Source organism: Bombina bombina, unplaced genomic scaffold (genome assembly GCF_027579735.1).
Source record: "Bombina bombina isolate aBomBom1 unplaced genomic scaffold, aBomBom1.pri scaffold_2429, whole genome shotgun sequence".
Lineage (NCBI taxonomy): Eukaryota > Metazoa > Chordata > Amphibia > Anura > Bombinatoridae > Bombina > Bombina bombina.
In genome coordinates, this window is record NW_026512130.1 from 20,433 (window position 1) to 31,271 (window position 10,839).

General features: G+C 42.0%; 1 long non-coding RNA gene across 1 annotated transcript; it reads left to right on the forward strand.

Moving 5' to 3' along the window:
• Positions 1 to 3,046: 3,046 nt before the first annotated feature.
• LOC128644139 (uncharacterized) lies at positions 3,047 to 4,433 on the forward strand. The gene is made up of 3 exons (XR_008399928.1): positions 3,047 to 3,156; positions 3,295 to 3,346; positions 4,305 to 4,433. It is a non-coding gene; the product is annotated as an uncharacterized LOC128644139 (long non-coding RNA).
• The last annotated feature ends 6,406 nt before the right edge of the window (positions 4,434 to 10,839 follow it).

Sequence of the window (10,839 nt, forward strand, 5' to 3'; positions counted from 1 at the left end):
TTGTGACCGCGGGCACCAGCCTGATGGGCTGGGGAGGAATCTGGGACTGAAGGCACAGGGATTTTGATCCTGGGAGAAGTCTGCTCTCTCCTTTATCATTTGGAGTTGAGAGCAATTTTTAATGCTCTGTTGGTTTGGCCTCAGTTGTCTTATTTTATCGGGTTCTAGTCAGACAACATAGTATTGTGGCTTACATCAACCTCCAGGGAGGAACTCTGGGTTCCTTAGCCACGAAGGAAGTGTTTGAGATTTTTAAAGATTTTTTCTGTGGGTGGGTTCTCACAGTTATTGTCTATTTGCCATCCACTTTTCTGGAGTGGACAACTGGGAAGCAGACTTCTGAGCAGATAGACTTCCTTTCCCGGTGAGTGGGATCTCCATCCGGAAGTGTTCTCCAGGTGAACATCCTATTGGGAATTACCAGAATTAGTTCTGATGGCGTCTCGTCAGAACATCAAGTTCTTAGGTTTGTTTTGCAGTCAGGAGATCCTCAAGACTTTCTAATAGTTACTTGGAATTTCAGGTTGCATATCCTTTTCCTCTGTTTGTTCTCCTTCCGCAAGTCATCGTTCGGATCAAGTAGGAGAGAACATGGGTTTTTATAATTGCTTCTGCGTGGCCTCGCAGTATTTGGTAGACTGAGTCAGTAGAGGTATCTTCTCTACCTCTGAGGGAGGAAACTTCATCCAAATATCTTTCTCGGAAGCTGTCAGCTTGGAGATTGAACTCTTGATGTTAAGTAAGCGTGGGGTCCTGAATCGATCATTCAGACCATGAAGACCATGATTCTGACTCGTAGTCTATCCTATGAAGATTTACTATAATGTATGGCAGGATCCCAAGGATCTTTTCTTTTTTTCCCAGGAAGGCCTTGAAAAGGGGTTATCTGTTAGTACCCTCAAGGGTCAGATTCTGCTCTATCCATTCTGCTGCCAATGCATCTGGCGGATGTCCCAGATGTACTATCATTTTATCAGGCCTGGTCAGAATCAGGCCTGTGTTTAAGTCAGTTGCTCCTCTTTGTAGCTTTAACCTTGTTTTTAAGGTTTTTCAACTGGCTACTTTTGAGCGTATGCATTCCATAGATTACGTTGTGATCTTGGAAAGTTTTGTTTCTTTCTGATGTTTCTTATGTTTGGAGGGTTCCGAACTCCTAGTTTTGCAGTGTGATTCTCCTTATCTCGTATTTCAGGCAGATAAGGCAGTTCTTCGTACCAAGTTTTGGTTTTCCTTCTAGGATGTTTTCAGGCAGAAAATTAATCAGGAAATTGTTGTTCCTTCTCTCTGCCCTGATCCTTCTTTTCATAATGATCGTCTGTTGCACAACTTAGATGTTGTGCAGGGCCTTACGTTTTTCTTCAGGCCTCAAAGGACTTTGTCATTCTTTTGCATTGTTTGTTGTTTTCCTGGAAAGCGTATAGGCCAGAAAGCTTCTGTCACATCTCTTTCTCTCTGATTGAGAAGTGTGATCATAGGTTTTCTGTGACTGCTGGACAGCAGCCTCCTGGGAGAATTACAGCTCACTCCACTAGAGCGGTGTCTTCCTCTTGGGCCTTCAAGAAAAATCCCTCTGTAGAACAGATTTGTAAGGGCGGCAACTTGGTCTTTTTTGCAAATTCTTTAAATTTCATGTGTTTGCCTCGAATGAGGTTCTTTTGGGAGAAAGGTTCTGCAAGCAGTGGTGCCTTCTGTTTTCAGGTTACCTATTTTGCACTCCCGTATCATCTGTGTCCTCTAGTTTGGGTATTGATTCCCAACAGTAATTAATGATGATCCGTGGACTCACCGTCTCATTAGAAAGAAAACAAAATTTATGCTTACCTGATAAATGTATTTATTTCTTGACACATTGAGTCCACGACCCTCCCTATTTTTTTCAGACAGGTATTTTTATATAAACCTCAGGCACCTCTGCGCCTTGTGTTATTTCCTTTCTCTCCTTTCCTTTGGTTGAATGACTGGGGGTTGTGGGAAGGGAAGTGATATTTAAAGTGAAGGTAAACTTTGGTGAATGAAAGCCCGTTTTTTAAAAATACTAATAAAAACAGGGGCACTTTCATTCATCAAAGTTTACAAAGCAGCCGTTTTGTAAAAAAAATTACCTTTTTTTCTTTTCACAGCTAGACCAGCTTCCTTCACCTAGAGATCCTCTCTTCACACGTCAGCAATGACTAATCCGGCTTCCTCCAATCACAGCATGGCCTCAGGCAATGACTACCCTGGGGGGAAAGCTGTGATTGGAGGAAGCCGGATTAGTCATTGCTGACGTGTAAATAGAGGATCTCTGTGTGGGGGAAGTTGCTTTAGCTGTGAAAAGAAAAAATGGTAATTTTTTTAAATGAAACTGCTGCTTTGTAAACTTTTATGAATGAAAGTGCCCCTGTTTTTAATAGTATTTTTAAAAAACAGGCTTTCATTCACCAAAGTTTACCTTCATGTTAACAGCTCTGCTGTCGTGCTCTTTGCCTCCTGCTGGCCAGGAGTGATATTCCCAACAGTAGTTGATGATGATCCGTGGACTCACCGTGTCAAGAAGGAAATACATTTATCAGGTAAGCATAAATTTTGTTTTTTGTGTTTTGTTCTTCTGGCACCTTTTTCACCCTGCTATTTCTCCTACTGTTCCTTGTTCCCTTGGCAGAATGACTGGGGGATGAGGGAAGTGTCAGAGGTGTTTAAGCCTTTGGCTGGGGTGTCTTTGCCTCCTCCTGGTGGCCAGGTTCTGAATTCCCAAAAGTAATGAATGCAGCTGTGGACTCTCCCCGCCTGAAGAAAAGAACATTATCAGTTAAGCATAATTTTAAGTTTTTAAAGAAGCATTTTTAATAAGACTAAGATTAACACACAATAGCACACCCACAAAATGTCATGAGATTGCCATTCATATAAAGCTATGGACTATGATCTTTCTTTGTATTTATGCTGTCACTTTATGTAAAACAAGCACACAATATTTATATGTAATAAATAGTATAAGGTAAAATAAACATGTATAGTGTATTATACATCAATTTGTTCTGGATATCTTTTTTCCCAAAGAGATCTCTTATGAATCAGCTCAGTAGTGGAGAAGATGATTTTAACAGCAAGGAGGCACTTCTTTTAGTCACAGTTCTGTCTACATTATCAAGATTTCTGGACCCTACTTCTCAGCAGGTAAATGTGCATTTTGATATATTTGTAAATGAATGAAAGAGAAATTTAGCTCGTAGTAAGTAATGTCAAAAAAAGTTATTTTTCTTTCTTATTGCTAGTTAAAATGTCTGCTTGCTCACATTTGCGTTTATCTTTCAGTTTGTGCAGATGTTATCCTGGACTGTCAAGATTTGTAAAGAGAGCAATTTTGGTGAGACAGTTTTAGATGTTACCAGCGTTGTCCTTTATCTGCATTGTGAAATTACTAGTTTCAATAAGGAGGAGGTTCTACGTTAACTGATATCGCCTTCGGTTTCTGGACCATTTTAATGGGCAGTGAATGCTGCTTGAGTAACAAAGGGACTTGAGAGACAAAATTATATTTTCATGATTCAGTGTGCAATTGAAGAAAAAAAGTTCCAGTTTATTTCCATTATCGAAGTTACTTTGTTCACTTGTTATCCTTTGTTGAGCACACTTAGGAAAGCTCAAGAAAGTGCATGTCTTGAAACAATATCATATATTGTTGCAGACACTGCTGTCATATAGTAGGTAAGGTAAAATCATATGAATTATTCATTACATTTGGAGAAATTGATTAGTTCTTGGAGTCTGACAGGCACCTTTATCAGAAAAGCAGCTAGTGCAAACAACCAAACAATTGTAAAAGAACAGAGGCTCATTCTTGGAGTATTCACAGTTTTATGTGCACACTTTGAAGCACCAGCTCCTACTAAGGCCTAGATTTAACATTGGCCAGACAGACGGGCGGACATCTCCACCCCTGTCTGCCTGGCATCACAGACCCCTGCTCGCGCGGCCAATCGCATGTGAGCAGGGACTGTCGATCACCTTGGATATAAAAGTCCAGGGAGATTTAGTTCCACCGATATTCAGTTGGCGAAGTGCGTTAAGAAGCAGCAGTCTAAATGGAGCTCTAAGCATGAGTTTACAGCTCATATGCATATAATTCTGTGATTGGCTGTCGCCTGTAATGTGATGCAAGGGATCGAGAAATAAAAGGAAACATTAAAGTTGATCTGAAAATAATGTGCTGCTCCTTTGAAATTCAAAGTGAACGTAATTGTATTGTCTTTTTATTATGCATTCAATGATGCAATTCTACTGTATTTAATGTAGCTGACGCTTTGTTTCTGCTCTCTTCACAGAGGATGTCCAGTTTTGTAAAGGATTAATGAATTTACTCTTTAATCTCCATGCTCTTTTTAAGAGCCCAGTGAGCTTACTACGTGAACTTTCCCAGGATATCCATGGGCATTTGGGTGATATTGACCAGGTATAGTAGAAGATTATTACATATATTGAATGTTATCATTATACTCAAAAAAAATATTCCAGTTCATTGGAAATGGTATGCAAAAATATAATATTCACTTCAGTCATTAAGGTGCATGTTAAAGTAATATTTAACGTCTTAGCTTGCATTTGGTATTGCAGCTTTGTCTATTTATTGATCTTTCTCTTGTTAAGTGTATCCAGTCCACGGATCATCCATTACTTATGGGATATTCTCCTTCCCAACAGGAAGTTGCAAGAGGATCACCCACAGCAGAGCTGCTATATAGCTCCTCCCCCAACTGCCATACCCAGTCATTCTCTTGCAACCCTCAACAAAGATGGAGGTCGTAAGAGGAGAGTGGTGTTTTATACCTAATTTCTTCAATCAAAAGTTTGTTATTTTTAAATGGTACCGGAGTGTGCTGTTTATCTCAGGCAGTATTTAGAAGAAGAATCTGCCTGCATTTTCTATGATCTTAGCAGAAGTAACTAAGATCCATGGCTGTTCTCACATATTCTGAGGAGTGAGGTAACTTCAGAGAGGGAATGGCGTGCAGGTTTTCCTGCAATAAGGTTTGTGCAGTTAATATTTTTCTAGGGATGGAATTTGCTAGAAAATGCTGCTTATACCGGATTAATGTAAGTAAAGCCTTAAATGCAGTGATAGCTACTGGTATCAGGCTTATTAATAGAGATGCATACTCTTATAAAAATGTAATATAAAACGTTTGCTGGCATGTTAATCGTTTTTATATATGTTTGGTGACAAAACGTATTGGGGCCTAGTTTTTTTTCCACATGGCTGGTTTGATTTCTGCCTAGAGACAGTTTCCTGAAACTTTCCACTGTTGCAATATGAGTGGGAAGGGCCTATTTTAGTGCTTTTCTGTGCAGCTAAAAATACTGACAGAGACATTCAGCTTCCCTCTGCATGATACAGGACATCTCTGAAGGGCTCAAAAGGCTTCAAAGTCGTGTTTGAGGAGGGTAACAATCACAGTAGACTGTGGCAGTTGTTGTGACTGTGTTTAAAAAACGTTTTTGTCATTTATTATTCTGTTTTTGTTATTAAGGGGTTAATCATCCATTTGCAAGTGGGTGCAATGCTCTGCTGACTTGTTACATACACTGTAAAAATTTTGTTAGTGTAACTGCCTTTTTTCACTGTTATTTCAAATTTTGACAAAATTTGTTTCTCTTAAAGGCACAGTAACGTTTTTTATATTGCTTGTTAACTTGCTTTAAAGTGTTTTCCAAGCTTGCTAGTCTCATTGCTAGTCTGTACAAACATGTCTGAAACAGAGGATACTTGTTCATTATGTTTAAAAGCCATGGTGGAGCCCCATAGGAGAATGTGTACTAAATGTATTGATTTCACCTTAAACAGTAAAGATCAGTCTTTATCTATAAAAGAATTGTCACCAGAGGGGTCTGTCGAGGGGGAAGTTATGCCGACTAACTCTCCCCACGTGTTGGACCGTTCGCCTCCCGCTCAAGGGACGCACGCTAATATGGCGCCAAGTACATCAGGGACGCCCATAGTGATTACTTTGCAGGACATGGCTGCAATCATGAATAATACCCTGTCAGAGGTATTATCCAGATTGCCTGAATTGAGAGGCAAGCGCGATAGCTCTGGGGTTAGACGAGATACAGAGCGCGTAGATGCTGTAAGAGCCATGTCTGATACTGCGTCACAGTATGCAGAACCTGAGGACGGAGAGCTTCAGTCTGTGGGTGACGTCTCTGATTCGGGGGGGCCTGATTCAGAGATTTCTAATTTTAAATTTAAGCTTGAGAACCTCCGTGTATTGCTTGCTCCGTGTATTAGCTGCTCTGAATGACTGTGACACAATTGCAGTGCCAGAGAAATTGTGTAGGCTGGATTAATACTATGCAGTGCCGGTGAGTACTGATGTTTTTCCAATACCTAAAAGGCTTACAGAAATTATTAGTAAGGAGTGGGATAGGCCCGGTGTGCCCTTTTCCCCACCTCCTATATTTAGAAAAATGTTTCCAATAGATGCCACTACACGGGACTTATGGCAGACTGTCCCTAAGGTGGTGGGAGCACTTTCTACTTTAGCAAAGCGTACCATTATCCCGGTTGAGGACAGATGTGCTTTTTCAGATCCAATGGATAAAAAATTGGAGGGGTACCTTAAGAAAATGTTTATTCAACAAGGTTTTATTTTACAGCCCCTTGCATGCATTGCGCCTGTCACTGCTGCGGCGGCATTCTGGTTTGAGGCCCTGGAAGAGGCCATCCATACAGCTCCATTGACTGAAATTGTTGATAAGCTTAGAACTCTTAAGCTAGCTAACTCATTTGTTTCTGATGCCATTGTTCATTTGACTAAACTAACGGCTAAGAATTCCGGATTCGCCATCCAGGCGCGTAGGGCGCTATGGCTCAAATCCTGGTCAGCTGATGTGACTTCAAAGTCTAAATTACTCAACATTCCTTTCAAGGGGCAGACCTTATTTGGGTCTGGTTTGAAAGAAATTATTGCTGACATTACTGGAGGTAAGGGTCATACCCTTCCTCAGGACAGGGCCAAATCAATGGCCAAACAGTCTAATTTTCGTGCCTTTCGAAATTCCAAGGCAGGTGCAGAATCAACTTCCTCCGCTTCAAGACAAGAGGGAACTTTTGCTCAATCTAAGCAGGCCTGGAAACCTAACCAGTCCTGGAACAAAGGCAAGCAGGCCAGAAAGCCTGCTGCTGCCTCTAAGACAGCATGAAGGAACGGCCCCCTATCCGGCGACGGATCTAGTAGGGGGCAGACTTTTTCTCTTCGCCCAGGCCTGGGCAAGAGATGTTCAGGATCCCTGGGCGTTGGAGATCATATCTCAGGGATATCTTCTGGACTTCAAAGCTTCCCCTCCACAAGGGAGATTTCATCTTTCAAGGTTATCTGCAAATCAGATAAAGAAAGAGGCATTCCTACGCTGTGTGCAAGACCTCCTAGTAATGGGAGTGATCCATCCAGTTCCGCGGACGGAACAAGGACAGGGTTTTTATTCAAATCTGTTTGTGGTTCCCAAAAAAGAGGGAACCTTCAGACCAATTTTGGATCTAAAGATCTTAAACAAATTCCTCAGAGTTCCATCTTTCAAAAATGGAAACTATTCGGACCATCCTACCCATGATCCAAGAGGGTCAGTACATGACCACAGTGGACTTAAAGGATGCCTACCTTCACATACCGATTCACAAAGATCATCATCGGTTCCTAAGGTTTGCCTTTCTAGACGGGCATTACCAATTTGTAGCTCTTCCCTTCGGGTTGGCTACAGCCCCGAGAATCTTTACGAAGGTTCTGGGATCACTTCTGGCGGTTCTAAGACCGCGAGGCATAGCGGTGGCTCCGTATCTAGACGACATCCTGATACAGGCGTCAAGCTTTCAAATTGCCAAGTCTCATACAGAGATAGTTCTGGCATTTCTGAGATCGCACGGGTGGAAAGTGAACGAGGAAAAGAGTTCTCTATCCCCACTCACAAGAGTCTCCTTCTTAGGGACTCTTATAGATTCTGTAGAGATGAAAATTTACCTGACGGAGTCCAGGTTATCAAAGCTTCTAAATGCTTGCCGTATTCTTCATTCCATTCCGCGCCCTTCGGTGGCTCAGTGTATGGAGGTGATCGGCTTAATGGTAGCGGCAATGGACATAGTGCCATTTGCGCGCCTACATCTCAGACCGCTGCAATTATGCATGCTAAGTCAGTGGAATGGGGATTACACAGATTTGTCCCCTCTGCTAAATCTGGATCAAGAGACCAGAGATTCTCTTCTCTGGTGGTTGTCTCGGATCCACCTGTCCGAGGGTATGACCTTTCGCAGGCCAGATTGGACAATTGTAACAACAGATGCCAGCCTTCTAGGTTGGGGTGCAGTCTGGAACTCCCTGAAGGCACAGGGATCGTGGACTCAGGAGGAGAAACTCCTTCCGATAAATATTCTGGAGTTAAGAGCAATATTCAATGCTCTTCTGGCTTGGCCTCAGTTAGCAACACTGAGGTTCATCAGATTTCAGTCGGACAATATCACGACTGTGGCTTACATCAACCATCAAGGGGGAACCAGGAGTTCCCTAGCGATGTTAGAAGTCTCAAAAATAATTCGCTGGGCAAAGACTCACTCTTGCCACCTGTCAGCAATCCATATCCCAGGCGTGGAGAACTGGGAGGCAGATTTCCAAAGTCGTCAGACTTTTCACCCGGGGGAGTGGGAACTCCATCCGGAGGTGTTTGCTGAATTGATTCATCGTTGGGGCAAACCAGAGTTGGATCTCATGGCGTCTCGCCAGAACGCCAAGCTTCCTTGTTACGGATCCAGGTCCAGGGACCCAGAAGCGACGCTGATAGATGCTCTAGCAGCGCCTTGGTTCTTCAACCTGGCTTATGTGTTTCCACCGTTTCCTCTGCTCCCTCGACTGATTGCCAAAATCAAACAGGAGAGAGCATCGGTGATTCTGATAGCGCCTGCGTGGCCACGCAGGACCTGGTATGCAGACCTAGTGGATATGTCATCTTTCCACCATGGACTCTGCCTCTAAGACAGGACCTTCTAATACAAGGTCCTTTCAATCATCCAAATCTTATTTCTCTGAGACTGACTGCTTGGAGATTGAACGCTTGATTCTATCAAAGCGTGGCTTCTCCGAGTCAGTCATTGATACCTTAATACAGGCACGAAAGCTCATGGAGTAAGGTTAGGATTCCTAGGATATTGTCCTTTCTCCAAGAGGGTTTGGACAAAGGATTATCAGCTAGTTCCTTAAAGGGACAGATTTCTGCTCTGTCTATTCTTTTGCACAAGCGTCTGGCAGAAGTTCCAGACGTCCAGGCATTTTGTCAGGCTTTGGTTAGAATTAAGCCTGTGTTTAAACCTGTTACTCCCCCATGGAGCTTAAACTTGGTTCTTAAAGTTCTTCAAGGAGTTCCGTTTGAACCCCTTCATTCCATTGATATTAAGCTTTTATCTTGGAAAGTTCTGTTTTTGATGGCTATTTCCTCGGCTCGGAGAGTCTCTGAGCTATCTGCCTTACAATGTGATTCTCCTTATCTGATTTTTCATGCAGATAAGGTAGTTCTGCGTACCAAACCTGGGTTTTTACCTAAGGTGGTTTCTAACAAGAATATCAATCAAGAGATTGTTGTTCCATCATTGTGTCCTAATCCTTCTTCAAAGAAGGAACGTCTTTTACATAATCTGGACGTAGTCCGTGCCTTGAAGTTTTACTTACAAGCTACTAAAGATTTTCGTCAAACATCTTCCCTGTTTGTCGTTTATTCTGGACAGAGGAGAGGTCAAAAAGCTTCGGCACCTCTTTCCTTTTGGCCTCGGAGTATTATACGCCTAGCCTATGAGACTGCTGGACAGCAGCCCCCTGAAAGAATTACAGCTCATTCTACTAGAGCTGTAGCTTCCACCTGGGCCTTTAAAAATGAGGCCTCTCTTGAACAGATTTGCAAGGCCGCGACTTGGTCTTCGCTTCACACTTTTTCAAAATTTTACAAATTTGATACTTTTGCTTCTTCGGAGGTTGTTTTTGGGAGAATGGTTCTCAGGCAGTGGTTCCTTCCGCTTAATCCCTGCCTTGTCCCTCCCATCATCCGTGTACTTTAGCTTTGGTATTGGTATCCCATAAGTAATGGATGATCCGTGGACTGGATACACTTAACAAGAGAAAACATAATTTATGCTTACCTGATAAATTTATTTCTCTTGTAGTGTATCCAGTCCACGGCCCGCCCTGTCATTTTAAGGCAGATCTAAAATTTAATTAAACTACAGTCACCACTGCACCCTATGGTTTCTCCTTTCTCTGTTTTTTTTTCGGTCGAATGACTGGATATGGCAGTTGTGGGAGGAGCTATATAGCAGCTCTGCTGTGGGTGATCCTCTTGCAACTTCCTGTTGGGAAGAAGAATATCCCATAAGTAATGGATGATCCGTGGACTGGATACACTACAAGAGAAATAAATTTATCAGGTAAGCATAAATTATGTTTTTTTATATAAACTTATCTGTTCTGGCATTAGGCTAGTATTTAATCATCTAGACCAACCCACATTAGCATTCCTGGAGTGCACAGTAAATCACTATGCGGGTGCATTACAGAGCATTTACAGTGTGCACAACCCAATTAGCTTTTCCTTTATCTTTTATTAGTGCGCACAGTGATAAAAATCAAGACATGTGAGAATTTGTTGCCGGGTCGCTAGTCTTAAAAGTACATGCTCAAACAATATTAGTGCATTCAATTTTTGAACTATAATAGCTCCTTAAGCAGTTAATTATGCAAAGCAGCAGTAAGGAATCGGGAATACCATAAAAGTAAAATGCTTAATATTTCTTTTGTATTGTTTCAGCATTTTTTATCATATATCAACTAT